An 18,273-nucleotide genomic window follows, 5' to 3' on the forward strand; every position below is an offset into this window, starting at 1 on the left:
ATCTCTCAGCCTCTACTCAGCCTACTTTAAAAAGCAAGTGCCAGGCATGGCTGACTAGTAGTTAAAAGGCATTGGTTGCTAAACCTGATGACCTGAGTTCAGGACTTCCAGGGGGCAGAGCACTGCCAATTCTCCTGACTTCTGGCTTCCTTCAGTCACACAACAAAGGCACAGGAGCTGGAGGAAGGGAAACAGACAGTGTGTGTCTAACACAAGTCAAGAATGGGCAGACCATGGCACAGAGACCAGACCAGGAGTGTTTCTGGGCCCCTGGCTTTATTTTTCGTCTTCTTTTCTTTCTTTCTTTCTCTCTCTCTTTCTTTCTCTCTCTCTCTCTTTCTTTCTCTCTTTCTTTCAAATGTTCCTTTTTAGAATGATTTGTCGCTATCTTCAGACACACCAGAAGAAGACATCGGATCCCATTACAGATGGTTGGGAGCCACCATGTAATTGTAGGAATTGAACTCAGGACCTCTGGGAGAGCAGTCAGTGCTCTTAACCACTGAGCCATCTCTCCAGCCCTTCTTCTACCCAAATGCTCAAACCTATTAACTGTTTCTGGTGAACTCTAGTTCTGGGAGGCAGTTTGGGAGGAGAAGGATGTTTAATTGGTGCCGGGACACCCAGTTCCATTCCTAGGCCGGTCCTGTCAAATCACCAACAATTGCAAGCTCTGATTCTTGAAGAAAAGATAGGGGGCGGAGGGAGGGGAAGGGAGGATGAGACAGTATAAACAGACAGGGGAAGGGAGGAAAGACACAGAAAGGGGAGGAAACATATTATAGGTCATGCAGAGAGGCTGCTGTAAAAAGAGCAGCAACTACAGAAAATAAAACTAAGTCACAGTGTGATGGTTTGTATATGCTTGACCCAGGGAGTGGCACTGTTGGGAGGTGTGGCCCTGTTGGAGTAGGTGTGTCACTGTGGGCTTTAAGACCCTCATCCTAGCTGCCTGGAATTCAGTCTTCCACTAGCAGCCTTCAGATGAAGATGTAGAACTCTCAGCTCCTCCTGCACCATGCCTGCCTGGATGCTGCCATGTTCCTACCTTGATGATACTGGACTGAACCTCTGAACCTGTGAGCCAGCCCCCAAATAAATATACCTGTAAGAGTTGCCTTGGTCATGGTGTCTATTCACAACAGTAAAACCCTAACTAAGACACACATTGTTCCTCCAATAAGTCCCCACTTTCCCTGGTGTGGTGGTAAATGTTTGTAATCCCAATCTGTAGGGGAGACAAGGCAGGACAGGAGGATTGGGAATTCAAGAGCATCCATGGACGCTTAGTGAGTTGCAGATTAGAAAAACAGCCAATCACTAACTCAGTCAGTCAATAATCAATAGAGTTCCATGGTGTGCTGGATGTGTGTCCAGAGCTTTCCCACACACACTATGTCGTGTTCACCGTCTTTCCCATGCTGGAATTTCCACAGTGAGGTCTCCCTGGAGGATGATCCCAGCCCACATCAGAACACTACTTCATGACCTGCAAAGCCGTCACACAATTCTGCATAACGGTCTTTTGTGGCCATGCTGTGAGGGAAGAGCTTCTGTCCTCATTGCAGAAGTCGGGTCCCGGGTTATGACATGGTGTCAAGTTCGGTGACTCTTTCTGATTCCTGGGCTTCTTTGCACTCTCTCCAGTGCAGAGGGAAACTGAGGCACACCCTGGAGTGCTGACTTGATGGAATCTCATATGTTGCCTCATCAGCTCTTAGACCATCTCAGAGTTCTGATTTAACAGATCCTATGATCGTGTGTGTGTGTGTGTGTGTGTGTGTGTGTGTGTGAGAGAGAGAGAGAGAGAGAGAGACAGACAGAGACAGAGACAGAGACAGAGACAGAGAGACAGAGAGAGCGAGCTAGCAGGTATGCAGGTATCAGTGCATACACATGTGGATGCCAGAGGGAGTCTTCCTCTATCGCCATGTACTGTATTTTTGATGCAGGGTCTCTCTGAACCTAGAGCTCACTGATCCAACTAAGCTGGATGGTCACATACTCCCTGGAATCCCCTTCTTCCTGCCCTCCCAGCCCTGGGACTACAGATGTGTACCACCATGTCCAGCTTGGTGGCGTGTGTATTTGGAAGGCTGTGTATCTGAACCAAGTTCTCATACCAGCCCAGCAATTTCCCTACCAACTAAGCCATCTCCCTAATTCCAGGGAGCTCTCCAGTCAACCAAACCCTCCAGAAAGCAAAGAGAGGGAGTAACTGGAGAGGGATGAAGAGTTGCTATTGGAAGGTTGTGCAGACGCCTGCTGGGAGCTGAAAGGACCTCACTGTAACTGTCTCATCATGTGCTAATACAATTATCTCATGTTGGCAATGAATAATGTGGTTCCTGGGCTTCTGAAGAAGAGGCGTGAGGCTGCCAGCCCTTGAGAATGGCCCTGGGCAGAGTCTGAGTAATCTAAGCCCGTCTGAATCATAGGAGAGGGCCTGCCGGCCTCAATTCGGGAATCAGAAAACACATGATGCAAACATTGCCTCGCTGAGCCCTGGAGGGAGGCACGCAGAGGCAGACCCTTGACAAGAGGCCTGGAAACTTCTCTCTTGCCTGCTCTCCCTTTGACCAGCTTGGCACCCCTTCCTAGGACCAACATCCACTTGAAAATCCGCCTGTGTGGCTGGCACTTTCACACTCTCTGGGGCTTTGAGCCAGACCTCAAGGATCCGTGGTATGCAGGCCGGCAAGCTGGGGGGCTGTCATCTTAGGCTCAGGGAGGCAGGTTTGCTCACAGGACGACTGGCTGGAGCTGGGCGAAGTGGTGTGTGCCTGTAGTGCCCTGGGAGGCAGAGGTGGTTGGATCTCCGTGTGTTTGAGGCCAGCTTGATCTGCATAGTGAGTTTCAGGGCTGCTAGGGCTACATAGTGAGACCTACAAAAATAAAATAAAATAAAATGAAACAAGAAACAAACAAACAAACAAAAAACCAGCATGACTGAGGCAGTCTCCGATTCTGGTGGCTGGCATTGCTGAGCATAAGCAGAGCCATTGTGTCCCCAGCCCTCCCCCTCCTCCTTCCTACCTCTTCCCTCCTCATCCCTTCCTCCTCCCTCCTCCCTCCTTCCTCCCTTCCTCTTCCCTCCTCCCTCTTCTGTCCTCCCCCCTCCACCATATTCTCTATGTAACTGCTTCTTGGTCTCACTATTTTGTAGTCTTCATGATTCAAGACATCCTTCCTTTCTAGAAGTTCCAGGAAACACAGCAGCCTACCACACATTGCACTTAATGTGATTCCAACTCAAGTTGGAAGCCATTTCTCCCAACTCAAGGAAAGTTATGAACTTGGCAGCCCCAGTGGAAACACACACACACACACACACACACACATACACACACACACACACACAGAGAGAGAGAGAGAGAAAGAGTCACACACAGACACACACAGTCACATACACACTCACAGAGTCTCTCTCTCTCACACACATACATACACACACTAAGAGTCACACACAGAGTCACATACATAGAGTCACACACTCACATAGTCTCTCTCTCTCTCACACATACACACACACACACACACACACACACACACACACAGAGTAGTGAATTGTGGATTTGCAGAGAGTGTTTCTCATTTGAGTTGTATGTATTTTACAAAACCCAAAGAAGAATTAAGCCCAAGAAGCAACTGCTCAGAGAGAGAGAGGGAGAGAGAGAAGGAGAGAGAGAGAGAGAGAGAGAGAGAGAGAGAGAGAGAGAGAGAGAAACTTGCTTGTAATTCATGTTATGCATAATGGACTTGGCAGGCCTGAGCACAGAAATTTCCAGAAGTGTTTGCGTGGCAGTGGTTCTTAGCCAATGCACATTTTTTTTCCCTGTCCTGGCCAGCTGCCCAGCCTGCAGAAAAAGGCTCACATCTCCACAAGCTTGGCTGGCCCCGCTGTCGAGTTTCCAAACGGCATGGCGGCGTCCGATGAGCTTATTCTTAAATGCCAAAAAACTTCTGCTACTTATATTGTTACTGAATACTAGACGCGCTTCACAGAGAGCGGGCAGAGCCAAGCCTTAGGGTAATCAAATAGCCTGTCATTAACATTTCCTAAAAACAACAGAAAAATGCAGTGTGGCACCAGATCACTGTTTCTCTTTGTGTGCTTTATACCCTGTTCCTGGAACCCCTCGAGTGAGGGGAGCAGGAGGGGCAGGGAGGTGGTTCTCAGAAGGATGCTTGTACCCCAACTTTTGAAATACACGTGAGAAAGTCACACCCCACATAATACCACATGCATGCATACGCATGTACACACACATACCACACACGTACATATCACACATACATATATAACAGTGCACGTGTGCGCACACACACACACACATACACACACACACACACACACACACACACACACACACACCATACACTCACTCTCAAGGGACCCTGAGCTGTGTAGGAGTACTGAGTCTGAAGTATGCTGGAATTTGACCTTGAGAGAGAAAAGGAGGGCAGCTCCGGGACTTGGCAAATTACAGACTATCCTAGAACTGCCAGGAGACTGGATACTTGGAGTTTCATCAGAGGCCACAGCTGGGATTCAATTGTCCAGGAGTCGCTCCTCCTCCCCTTCCTCCCTCCCTCCCCCACTCCTTTCTCTCTGTGGTTGTAACTCAGGGCTCCATCTGCTCAGAATCCCCGGCCCTCTTTTTAAAATTATTATCAATTTAATTTTACCCTTTGAGACAGGAGCGGACTCAATTACCCAGATTGGCCTTGAATTCACTCTATGGTCCAAGGGTGCTTGAACTTTGAGCCTCCTTCTTCAAGTTCCAAAATTACTGGGATGATAGGTCTACCCTACCAGACCTGGCTTCAGTGTGGAGATTTTGAGGTCTTTCTTCACACAAAACCTTCAATTTCAGACACATACATACCACATGCATGCATACACATGTATATACACATACCCCACACGTACATATGGTGCACACTTACATGTCTCCTTTTATTGCTAAGTCTTCAGGGGGGAGAAATCCCTTCGCTGGTTTCTGGACCCTTCCTGTTGAGCCCCCACTCACCATCCAGTGCCCTAGGACCAGACATTCCCCCCAAAGTTCTGAGTACCTGTCTTTCTAGTCTTCTCAGTCTCACAACTCTGAAAGAGGAAAGGAATCATTCCCTTTACCCTCAGGTTGGTTGGTGACCCGAGAAGATAGCGCACGGGGTGCTAGGGAAACGGGATATAGCCAAACTGATGAGTAGAGATGGAGTCTTACAAGGGACCCTGAAGTCAACGATATTCCCGAAAATAGCTCTTCTGCCTTAAGACGGCCACATAAACGCAGAAGCAAGATAGGATGCCCTGGGACCGCTCTTCTCCCGATGCGGCTGTGCCAGATTAGGAGTACCAAGAGGCGTGTCTACCCAGTTGAAAGCCATCACGGCTAAGCCAGGCGCTGGGCTACCCAACTCTGTAAGGTTTGGGCACTGTTGGGTGCTTTTCCATGGAGCTGGTGTCTACCACTATCCTTTGAATTAAAAAAACAAAAAAACCTGTGCGAGCATGTGTATGTGCGCATGCGCGGATGCATGCATACGTGGGTGCATGCGTACATGCTCCGGTGCACAGGTACACACGTGCTTGCTTGTGAGTTTGTGTATATAGTTACTTCTCATAGGAGGCTCCAGGGAGGGCTCGTATCCACCCATAATCCCAGGTCTGGGCAAACTCTTGAAGAGATCACAGGTAGCTTTGGAGTCCTTCGCTTTCTTTGCTCCTGCCAGGGCAGTGGAGAAGAAAGGCTGGCCCCAGGGAAGGTCAAGGCAGGGCTGTTTTGTTCTCCAGAGCAGAGCAGAGACAGCCAGCAACACCACCCAGGCAATGCTCTGTGGAGACAAGTCGACAAACAAGAGCCGGGAAGCCCATCTCCTTGGAGCTGTTTATGTTACGTAACTCAAATAGACCCAGCAGCAGCAGAACTCCTCAGTGAAGCCAGACCAGGGCGGTTCCCTCAGCCACCGGGTCGGGTCGAGATGGCTGCCTTGAAACAACAACAATCTAATTCTCGGGGACACACCATCGCCACTCAACAGGACATCCTGACTGTGCCGCAGAGCAGGTCAGCGAGGACTTGGCAGGTCCTTATCTTCTTCAGAGAAGGAAATGAGCCCTAACCTGAAGGACGGGGTTGGCCTCCACCATGGAAGTTTCCCTTCATAAAGAGGGAAATGTATTACTCTGGTCTCTGAAAGCCAGTGAAAGTGACCCAGAGCTTGATGACCGCTTTCCCTCAGAAGTCCGGCCCTTTTTAACCTTGGGCAAAGAGGTAGGGACTGGCCTTCTGGAACCATCGGGCAGTCGACAAGAAGTCCAAAACACGTGTAAGCTGCCAGGCAGTGGTGGCATGGGCCTTTGGATCCCAGCACTTAAGGAGGCAGAGGCAGGTGGATCTCTGTGAATTCAAGGTCAGCCTGTTCTACAGAGTGAGTTCTAGGACAGCGAGGGCTACACAGAGAAACCCTATCTTGAAAAATCAAAAAAGTCAATCAATCAATCAATCAAATGTATAAGCAGGCCAAGAGGCTTAGGCAACAGGAGGACCATAAAATTCAAGGCCCAGGCTAGAGAGATGGTTCAAATGCTCAGACAGAATGCTTGCAATGCGGGCATGAGGGTTCCATAGCTAGGGTGAGCCTGTATGGAGGGTGGATGGGGAGAGCCAGCTATGGTGGTAATGCCTGTAATCTGAGCATGAGGACCCCTGAGACAAGAAGGACCCTGGGGCTTGTTGTCTAGACAGCTTAGCCTACTTGATAGTTCCAAGCCAGTGAGAGACCCTGCCTCAAAAAACAAGGTAGGTAGCTCCAGAAAAGCATCTGAAGTTGTCATCTGGCCTCCACATCCATGTGCACGTGAACCTGTACATACACATACATACATACATACATACATACATACATACATACATACACAGTGCACCCTCATATGCATGAACACACTTAAAACATATAAGTGCTACAGAAAAGGTTGCAGGCCAGCCAGGACAACTTAGCAAGATCTTGTCTCAAAATAAAAAGTCAAAAGAGGGGGTTGGGGATTTAGCTCAGTGGTAGAGCGCTTACCTAGCAAACGCAAGGCCCTGGGTTCGGTCCCCAGCTCCGAAAAAAAAAAAAAAAAGTCAAAAGAGGCCAGAAATGTTTCTCAGGAGTAGAAGTTTATCCAGCGCGCAGGGAGTGTTAAGTGTTTAATATCCAGCACTCCAGAAAAGAATGCAAAAAACAAAACAAAAAAACCCCACTAGCGACGGATACGCAAGGGCAGTTCACGCCCTGCCTGAAGCGGCACAGAGCAGGTCCTGAGACAGAACAAACGCGAACCCAGGAGACCTCTTTCATCAACACACCATTGTCTCTGAGGATGGTGGCTCCACCATGGGCTGGGGACAAGAATAGAAAGCCAATTGAGAACACAACCCTCAGAATAGTCAGAAGGAACCGGCTGCCAACACTTGCCCCCGTGGTTAGTAGGCTATGGGGACACGCGGAGAGCATTTTCTCTTGCAGGCTTGTGTTTAAAAATACGTCTTTCTTCAAAGCTGACTGGGGAGCGGATGAGAAATGGGAAGCCTCCCATGTCTGTGCAGAGGGGTGTGAACTCACTCTGATCTGATGAGGCCTGCTCAGCGCCCTGCCCTCCCTATGCCTGCTTGCATTCCCTTGCGGCTCAAGTTTAATGGCGGCCAGAGAGATAAAAATGGCTCCTTCAAAATGTGGGTCAAAGGTTGGGAGTGTAGCTTAGTGGTAGGGAGGCCCCTTACCTAACCTGTGCCAGGAAGTCCCTGGGCTCCATCTCCAGCATTGCCACACACCAGAAACGCTGTTCCCCAGGAGAGCTGGCTGGGTGCCCACAGAGGGCAAGCATCGAGATATTGCGTCCTCTGGGCTTGGACCCCGCCTCTACAAATGAGTCCCGGATGCCTTCTCTCTTCCAGTTTCCTTATTTTCAAAAAAATCGTATAATTTCTACCCACTCCTTATGAGTAACTAGGAACTGCACCAGCAAACTTTACAAACCTGGCATTGAGTTCCACATTCGGGTTCAAGTGCTGAGTGACCCCCTCTGTCAGCCCCGCGGGCCCAGTGCAGAACTCTCCTTTAAATTATCACACTGACAGACGGCGCTGTGAGGCTTCTCTGCCCAGAAGACAGTCTAGGCACCTCCAGAGAAGCTGGCTCAGAGGAGTCTCTGAAGTCCCTACAAGTCCGAACGGATGCTCTCAGTAGAAACCAACCGGTGACGCGCTGTCAGGTGTTGCAGTTGCCAGAATCTACCCATGGGCAGATTTGGCACCCTTTCCCCAGGGGAGCTTGTAGTAAGCAGATCAACATGGCGGGGTCAAGTTCAAGTTAGCCTCAATGAAACTCTGGGGATGCCTTCCTTGAACAACAACTGGGGCAGTGTGCCTGATGCTTAAGGACACCTAAGAGAAGGGTCCCCAGGGGGTGAGGTTGGGGTGGGGCTTCCCCTGGGACTGCTGTGCTTGCTAGTCTGCTGTGAGTGAAGTGAAAGACTCTAGAAGCAGAGTGGGGAGGGGCAGGGGCAGGTGAGCATGCTAATTAGCCAGTGAGCAGAGACACAAGCTGATAGATGTGGACTCTGGAAAGAGCAACATCATTATAACATTATAACAACTGCGATTATTATTACTGTAGGCTGTGGGCCGGGGTCGGGGGTGGGGGGCTGCCTTCTGGCCAAGACCTCCAGTCAGAACCTCTACCGTAAAAAAAGAAAAACAGCCACCAAGTTGCAACCCTGGAGGTCTCTCCTGTGTTTGCGAGCAGAACAAAAATCTAGTTTAATGGTAGCACAGCTCCTGGCGATATGGTTCATGGGTAAACATGGTGATCACCAAATCCTGAGTTCACTCATTGGAGCCTACATGGTAGAAGGAGAGAGACAAAAATTGTCCTCGGACATCTACTCATGCATCGCGGCTCTCAGATGCCCCATAAGATGAATGAATGAATGAATGAATGAATGAATGAATGAATGAGTGAGTGAGCATTTAAAAATTAAAATGAAATCTGGTTCATGGGTTAAGGAGATGGCTCAACAGGTAAGACAGCTCTTGCTATGCAAGCAAGAGGATCTGAGTTTAAATCCTAACAGCCATGCAAAATGCAAGGTCTGGCCATTTGTGACTTGATTCTTAGTATTGCTGGCCAGGTGGCCTGACCAAAATGGCAGAGCTGGTTCAGACTCTGCCTCAAAAAATAAGGTGAGAATGCTGGAGGAAGTCACCTGACATCATTCTCTGCAAGTGAGCACATCACACACGCGCACACACACACACACACACACACACACACGCTGTGCACCACGTACATATATACACACACACACCACATATACAAACATATACACTACACACATGCATTCATACACACACCACACATATATACATACACACACATCACACACACATACATACACACACATACACACATGCATGCACCACATATACATACATACATATACACTACACACACATGCATATATACACACACCACACATATATATATATACATACACACATACATACATATACACACACACCATGTGCATACATATACACACACACCATGTACATATAAACACACCACACATACATACATACATACATACATACATATATACACACACCACACATACATACATATATACATACACACACCACATATACATACATACACACACCACATATACATACATATATACATACACACACATACATACATACATACATACATACCCACATACCACACACACATACACACAGCACACACACTAACAAAGATAAGGTCTAGCTCATGGAGCTAGGGACATAGCTCAGGGTAGAGCCCCCTGTCTAATCTGTGCTAGGCCTCAGGTTTCACTCCCAGCACTGGGGGCAAAAATCCATTACATAAGTTGTCGTCCTCATAACATGTGGGTGAAGGAACAATAACAGGAAGGATTGGGATCTTAATATCCACTTGGGATTTTGAACACAGCTTGCAATTGCACAAAGCCACTGACTCTGGGGCAGGCTGGGAAATTTCTATTTCTTTCATGAGTGACACTGGACTAAGACCCAAGATCGCACTATGTCTCGAATCTGGACCACTCCCTAGCAGGGCCACCTGGGGCTTTGTCACTTTCCTTTCTAACACTTCACTGTTTCACTCACAAACTGGAACTCAGGATACCCACCTGTCAGGAGGGCTCCCTACCAGGACCCCCATGCAGAGCAGCTGGAGCACCATGCACTGTGGTTGGAGCACCATGCACTGTGGTTGGAGCACCATGCACTGTGGTTGGAGCACCACGCACTGTGATTGGAGCACCACCCTCTGTGGTTGGAGCACCACCCACTGTGGTTGGAGCACCATGCACTGTGGTTGGAGCACCACCCTCTGTGGTTGGAGCACCACCCTCTGTGGTTGGAGCACCACCCACTGTGGTTGGAGCACCACCCACTGTGGTTGGAGCACCATGCACTGTGGTTGGAGCACCATGCACTGTGATTGGAGCACCACCCTCTGTGGTTGGAGCACCACCCACTGTGGTTGGAGCACCACGCACTGTGGTTGGAGCACCACCCTCTGTGGTTGGAGCACCACCCACTGTGGTTGGAGCACCATGCACTGTGGTTGGAGCACCATGCACTGTGGTTGGAGCACCATGCACTGTGATTGGAGCACCACCCTCTGTGGTTGGAGCACCACCCACTGTTGTTGGAGCACCATGCACTGTGGTTGGAGCACCACCCTCTGTGGTTGGAGCACCACCCACTGTTGTTGGAGGATCATGCACTGTAGTTGGAGGACCATGTACTGTAATTGGAGCACCACCCACTGGTTGGAGCACCATGCACTGTGATTGGAGCACCATGTACTGTAGTTGGAGGATCATGCACTGTGGTTGGAGCACCATGCACTGTGGTTGGAGCACCATGCACTGCAGCTGTCATATCAAAGGCTGGAGATATATGAAGTTCTTCCCATTTGTGAAGAACTAAGAAGCCATCCTGCCTTTCTCCTCCGGAGAGATGGCTCCAGACATGGCTGGAACATGGGTCTTTAATTCACAGCACCTACCACCAACCAGGGTCTATGGTCCTCCAGAACGGACAGAACAGCCTCCTTCTTCACCTGGACTTAAGAGGCTCTGGCTTCCTCTTTCCTGCCCCTAGAGTTCTGTCCAAAGAAGGAAACAGATAGCAAAGGCCTCAAAGAAGGGCAAAAGGGACTGACATGGGCTCCAGAGAGAAGGGAGTTCATTCCACTTATTCTTTGTAGATTAATCTCCAGCCTGCATCAGCCTCGGGCGAGTCCCAGGCCTGCAGCAAACTTGTCTGCCCACGGGGCTGTCTCAACACGCTGGCTGTTCGCAAAGTCAAGTTTGCAGTGTAAATTCTGATCTCCCTCCCTTTCTTCAGGGATTCACAGATGGGCTCTCAGCAGCTCTTCCTCCCCAAACCTCTTTGGTGCTGAAAGGTGAGGTCACTGCTCTGGAACATGCCATTCCTGTCAGAACAGGTCCTCCAGGCAGCCATCCCATGGCAGGGCCAGCAGGGTGGGCCGTGCTGGCTTCCAGTCCTGCCCTGACTTAGATCTCTCCTGGGCACTATTTTTGGCATATTTTTTTTCCCATCTTGCTCTTTATCATAAGCCCATTGGGCAAACGACAGTGGTATTGCAGGCTTGAACGGGCTCGTTTGACAGGCCAACTTTCACCCTGCGAGCTGCCACTGACTCCTACAGCTGGGCAAGGACCAGCAAGCAGCCCCAGCTATGTCCTTGCTGTAATTTGCTTTTGAGTTTAAGACGTCTTGCTGTCATCTCCCTGGTTGCACGGTGCGAGGGAGAAGATGGGACCTGCCTGTGTATTTGTAGTTGGCACTGGTCAAGGCCCTATTTGCTTTGAAGCCCCACCCCTCAGAGCATCCAACAGGCACTTTGAGGGGACCTCTCCCAAGTACAAATGATTACACTTAAAGAAACTGCTGATAAATGTCATGGGCTAGTGGCTCAATGGGTAAAGTGCTTACCGTGTAAACATGAGGATCTGAGTTCAGATTCCCAGAACCCATGTTTAAGTCTAATGTGGTACCCAGTGCTCCCCTGGAGACATGGGAGGCAGAGACAGGAGACCCCCTGGAACTCTTGGGCCAGCTTGCCTGGTGTAGGCAGCAGCAAACAAGAGACCCCCGGTCAGACAAGTTAGAGGTGAGAACTGACTCAGAATTGTCCACTGGTATAATTCTCTATTTGTACCTGTATTCACACTCGTGAGCGTGAACACCACACACGCACACGCACACTAACATAAATTTCTATCCTCAGTAGAGCCAGGGAACTGCCTTTGATATAAACCTCACATTCAATATCTTTATCACTTAGACATTTCTTTCCATATCGTTATTCCCCAAGCTACATGAAGTAGGGTTGGAGTAGACTTAGACAAACTCATTTAGGAAGATCTAAAGCCGGGTGTGGTGATGCAGGCTTGTCATCTTAGCTACTCAGGAAGCTGAGGCAGGAGGACCACAAGTTCCAGGTCAACCTGGGCTCTATAGCTAGACCTTGTCAAGTCAGATACATAGACAGACAGACAGACAGACAGACAGGAAGAAAGAAAGAGAGAAAGAAAGAAAGGAAGGAAGGAAGAAAGAAAGAAAGAAAGAAAGAAAGAAAGAAAGAAAGGGAGGGAGGAGGAGTAGGAGAAGGAGAGGGAGGAGAAGGAGGAATAAGAGGAAGTTCTGAACAGGTCCAGCCAGGAAGAAGAGTTGGTTTGCAGAGGCTAGAGGGGTAAGGAAGCTCAGACTCCCTGCTGGAGGTAGTGGGTGTGGCCATGCTGCAACCATCTGGTGGGGTGGGGTGGGGGGCATAAACTCAGAGAGGCCAGGGCAAGCAGCCATGAACTGTGCCGCAGCAGGGAGCAGTGATTCATAAATCTGCCTGGGGAGAGCCCTAATCCCAGCCCTTCATCACTTCCCCACATGCCTGCTACCCTACCACCCTGCATGACCAATGATTCTCCTCCCTGGGAATGAGATGCTATTGATGTTTCAAGACTTATTCCTCATCTTCACTTAGACTAGAAATCCTTTGAGGGGCTTGGGGGCAGGGATGGGCCTAGCAGGCAAAGTGTCCGCTGAGTAAATTAGGATCCCCAGAAGGTGTATAAAAAGCTGGACATGGTGGTATGCCTCTGTAATCCTAGTCCCGGGGACATGAAGACAGGAACTCCTGGAGGCTCACTGGCTAGTCAGTTTAGCCTAATGGATGAGTTCTAGGCTCAATAAAAGAACTTGTCTCAAAACAGTAAAATATGGAAGGCATCCCCAGATCCCTGACCTTCACACATTCACACTCATGCATGTGCACACATGAACATATGTAACGCATCACACACACACACACACACACACACACACACACACACACACACACACACACACACACACCGAAATCTCTATATTGAACCAAGAACCAGCCTTAGGTCCTGTCTGGAACATCTTAAAGACACTGGCTTGCTTAACTGTTTTCAGAGGTCCTGACAAGACCTCCTAGGACTACAGAGGTTTTTTTCAGGGGGCCGTGTATTTATTGGCAAGGCACCAGGAGCCATATCTGCTCCAGCTTCAGTCCTCTCAGGCCTCTGTAGGCACGGCTCTTTCTGGATGGCTGCCCTCACCCCCTTCTTCTGTTCGTTCAGGTCTGGATCCCCTTTTCCCTCTCCACAGAGCTGTGGGCTTTGGCTACAGCAGGTGCCGAGTCAGCTTTGGATCTAGGGTGCTACCTGGAGGCTGGGGTGAGGGAAATGTCAGTGCAGGACAGCAGCCTGGTTCTATCTGTAAATGGATGGGTAGGGGCTGGATATCAAGTCTGCACCCTTGTGGGTCTCTACCACTGAGCTGCACTCCCAGATCTATGAACCAGGCTTCAAGAGATGGGGGCAGAATCCTCCTTCCTCCCTGTCTCAGTTCCTGTCCCCTGAGTTGTACCTGGCCTGATGCTCAGTAGATGGTGTCTTTTCCAATATGGAAGGTCCCGGAGAAAGCATCATCAAGATAAAGTGATAGGGACAGAATCTAAGGGGATCTTCTTGAATCAAGATGGGCATTCCCAGGGCAGCAGACTCAGAGTTTCTTGACAAGCTGGGATATGGTACCTTGAGGAGTGATTTTAATCTCAGGGACCGAGCCTCATTTCAAGAACTCTGCCCACTTTGAGAGTTCCCGTTTTCCATTTTTCCATGTTTACAGTAAGGTCTTCTTGAATGGCCATCAATTTACAGCTTTGGACTAAGGGGTGCCAGTGGGCCACAGTGTGTTGGTGTGCCTGGGTCAAGCTGCAGGTAGGAGACAGAGACCAAGACCTCCAGCCACCGTCAAGATGATATTTAGAGCGTGCCTCAGTTTCCCCGACTGTTAAGGGGTGATGGCTTCCTCACTGAGACATTTGGAAGATCAAATTAACCAGACGTATTAAGCACATCAAGTGGACTTGGCACATGCACCATGCATAGATTAGCCTTTGGCATCCAGAACCTATAGTGGAATCCTCTCAGGACTTCCCCACTCACAAGTCACATGACCTGGGGCAAGTATGGGGCTTTAACTAAGTAAAAAAGGCTGTCCATCATGATAGGCCAGTCTTGTTCAGTTTGGTGAAGGTCATTTGGAGAAACTGCTTTCCACATTCTGCACCACGACAGTGGGGTCCTAGCTCTACAGAGAGCCCCGCCGAACATGTTGTCAATAGGATGACAACATCCTATCTGTCCAAAGGAAGAGTGTTCTTGTTTTCTCCCGAGTCCTTTGCATTCCTAGTCCCTTGCATGGGACTCTGATTAGAGGAGGGGCTCACACGCACATCACCGGAGGGACAGGAGAGCAGTGAAATTTCCAAATGGCTTATAAACTCACGGAATCATAGGATCAGAGAGCCATAGAGTTTCAGGGGCTGGGAGAGGCCTAGTTGGTCATTCGGTCGTATGGGTCCACAATCCCTCATTTAAAAAATAAGCTCCCCCCAGTTAAACTTTTCAGTCCTCTGCAGTTCCCACTGTGGAGCCGCTGACCCATCCATTCATTGACCCCTCCATCCATCTACCCACACACCATCCATTCATCTATCCCACCCAACACAACATCGAGGCACACATACAAAAGGGAGATATGGGTTTGTCCTCTCTGTTCCTCCTTTGCTGCCTCTGTCTTCCTCATCCAGCTGACCATTCTCATGGGGCTGCTGTATGGCTGAGGTCACGGTGATGTTAAAGGGACTCTCCATCCCCATCCCCTGGGGTAGGGTTGGTGTCACTCACACCGGGTTGCAGAGCCCTGGCACTGCACAGTGTTCGAGGGAAACTCAAAGAAGTCCAAGTTAATTCAGAGGAGAACATAGCCCTTCCTTCCTCTTTGTGATCCGCCAAGGTCAGAACAGGGGGCAACTAGATAAAGCTGAGGACAAATTAAACAAACCACCCTTGAGAGCTGAGGCCTCCATTTCTTGGGACCTGTTGCAGGCCACTGAATGAACCATTACCACTGACTGGGAGAGGGACAGGCCCAGTATGTTATTGATAATGAAACCGGTTTTTGTACAGGCTAAGTTAAGGGTAATTAAATCCTGTGCCCCAGGCAGATACACAGATCCCCACAGGAGGGCAAGAATTAATTTAATCCCACACTCGAACCCCACCCACTCTCCCCCACAGCTCCGTATAATGGTCCGAGTACATGATGGAGAGACAGGGAGAGCAGAAAATTGCGGTCCAGCTGCCACACGTATCGGAGCTTAAGCCTCATGGGCCTCAAGGCTGATCTGGCGTGGCAGACCCAAGCTTCTCTCTCTGCGTTTTGGTTTTACTGCACACAACCTGCACAAGGGCTGTTTTCACCATTAATGGCAATCCTGAATCACTGTCTGTTTCTCATCTCTACCTGCAAAACAGCAACCCAGAGCAAAGGCCGTGCCATAAATACTGGACCCCATAAAGTCACTGTGGTATAGATTTGCCTCTGTGTGTGTGTGTGTGTGTGTGTGTGTGTGTGTGTGTGTGTTTCAGGGCTGCACTGGCAGCCTTCCAGGCTGGAGGAGAGGGAGAGAGCACCCAGGCAGCCTCATTCTCATCTGTACCATGGAGAGACTCATTTCCACTTCACAGACTCAGCCGAGCTGTGTGCCTCAGAAAGACAAATCCCACAGTGGCAGGCAGACAGGAGGAGGTGGAGGTGGGGGGTGGAGAAGATGGAAGTGGAAAGAGGCTGCATTTATTAAGCTGTTTTTCTTTGGGTGAAAAGAAGTATTTATCTGTGATTTCATATATCATGTGAGAGGTGGCTTCCAGCCAATTTCCAAGACACCAAACAACCCACTGACATCATACGCTAAATATAGCCCAGCCTTCTCGGGGGGTGAATAAATGAGGGTTTATGGAAAGAAGCAGGATCTTCTCAGGACTGTTGCTTACGGTCAGGCTGTGGAAGCATAGTGACCAGGTTCAAGGAAAAATGGGGAAGGGTTGGCCATCTTCAAACAGTTCTGCATGTGGTCTTCTTATTGCTTCTCCAGGTCACTAGCTGAGCCTGGCCATGGCTGGGATAGTAGGTACTTCTGCAGTTGTAGATCTTTGATACCTTGGTGTGTGTGCAAGTGAGCATGTGTACATGTATAAGTATGTATACATTTGTGTACATATGGGTACATATGTGTAATATGCATGTGTGTACATATGTGTATGTATCTATATGTGTGTTCATATGTGTGTATATGTGTGCAAGTATATGTATTATACATGTGTGTACATATGTGTACATGTGTATGTATGCATGCATATGTGTATGTGTGTGCATGGGTGTATATGTGTGTATGTATATGTATGTATACATGTGTATATACATGTGTGAATGTGTATGTATATATGTATGTATGCATGTGTATACTTATGCATACATATGTATGTCTGCATGTATATGCGTGTGCGTATGTGTGCAAGTACATGTATGTATATATGTGTGCACATATGTGTGCATGTGTATGTATGTATATGTGTATGTATGTGCATGTGTATACATGTGTGTATGTATGTGTATATATGTATATACATGTATGTACATGTGTGCATGTGTATGTATGTGTGTGCATGTGTATATGTGTGCATGTGTGTATATCTACATGTGTATGTACATATATGTGCATGTGTATGTGTGCATATGTGTGTGTGCAGACTTGTGTGGGTTTGTAATCCTGCCCTGTCCTCCAACCAGTATAACTGACATTCCTGAAGGAAAAGGAAGAGAATAAGGACAAACATGGGAGCCCCCGTAGGACCAGGAGCTTTGCCAAGGCTCAAGTTCAGGAGAGAAGGGACAGGGTTTGGCATCAAAGCAGTCAAGGCTGTCTTTGTTCATTGAACATTTTCAAGTAAGGTCACTGTGGATGGTGACCGGTGAACCAGTCCAGCAGGATCTCAGGTACCATCAATCCTCTTCCCCAAGGCTCCTTTGGATAACCTGTCATGTCTGGGGCCTATCCTTGTATGAAGCCCCCTGAACTGATAGGCTGCATCCTCTGCTGGCAACATCCTTTGCACCCACCCTGCAGGCTATTGATTCTGGGGAGGCAGGGGTCTAGCACTCAAAGGGGTGCAGCTGTAGGGAGGGAAGCGGGGCGAGAAAGACAAGCCAAAGAAAATCCATGCAGGGAGATAAGGAGAATGCACCCAAACAGCTCCTGGAAGGCATAGGATCCCTCCCGGAAGATTTCTCTCCACAGTCACGGATAGAATACAAGTGGTTACTATGGAAACCGGCATAAAAGCAGAGAGGAGAAAGGAGAGGGCTGACTAGGGGGAGGCAAGAGTGAAGGCAGCAATATCAAAGGGGGAATGCTACAGCACCTCCAAGTCTGATGATAGAAAACAAGTGAGGCAGCAGCAGCTTGTTACTGTCCTAGAACAGGTCAGGGATTACCAGACACGGTGACCCTTTCTCTGGAAACCGTGGGCCAAGCCTGCTGTCCCACAATAAAGCTCATTGGGTGGGAAATAACTTCCAGCTGCTAGGCGAGAGAGGGGGTAGGTGGGGTGAACTCAGCTGTCCGTGCCGTTTGATTTGCACACAATTTTGGGGGACAGTCTTAGAGAGCAGGTCATTTGACTGTGTCTTGATTTTATCACATGCCTTCTTCCTCCCAGGCATGACAAAGCACCCTTGCTCAAGAAAGTAACCATAGAATAACTTAAAGAAAAGACATGGCAGTGTT

General features: G+C 49.0%; 1 long non-coding RNA gene across 1 annotated transcript; it reads right to left on the reverse strand.

The window, feature by feature from the left end:
- Nucleotides 1-377: 377 nt before the first annotated feature.
- On the reverse strand, nt 378-8,402 carry LOC147999622 (uncharacterized). The gene is made up of 3 exons (XR_015643683.1): nt 7,773-8,402; nt 7,078-7,391; nt 378-2,885 (listed from the first exon to the last, which is right to left on the reverse strand). It is a non-coding gene; the product is annotated as an uncharacterized LOC147999622 (long non-coding RNA).
- Nucleotides 8,403-18,273: the final 9,871 nt, after the last annotated feature.

This window comes from Rattus norvegicus, chromosome 19 (genome assembly GCF_021556685.1).
Source record: "Rattus norvegicus strain SHRSP/BbbUtx chromosome 19, alternate assembly SHRSP_T2T, whole genome shotgun sequence".
Taxonomy (NCBI): domain Eukaryota; kingdom Metazoa; phylum Chordata; class Mammalia; order Rodentia; family Muridae; genus Rattus; species Rattus norvegicus.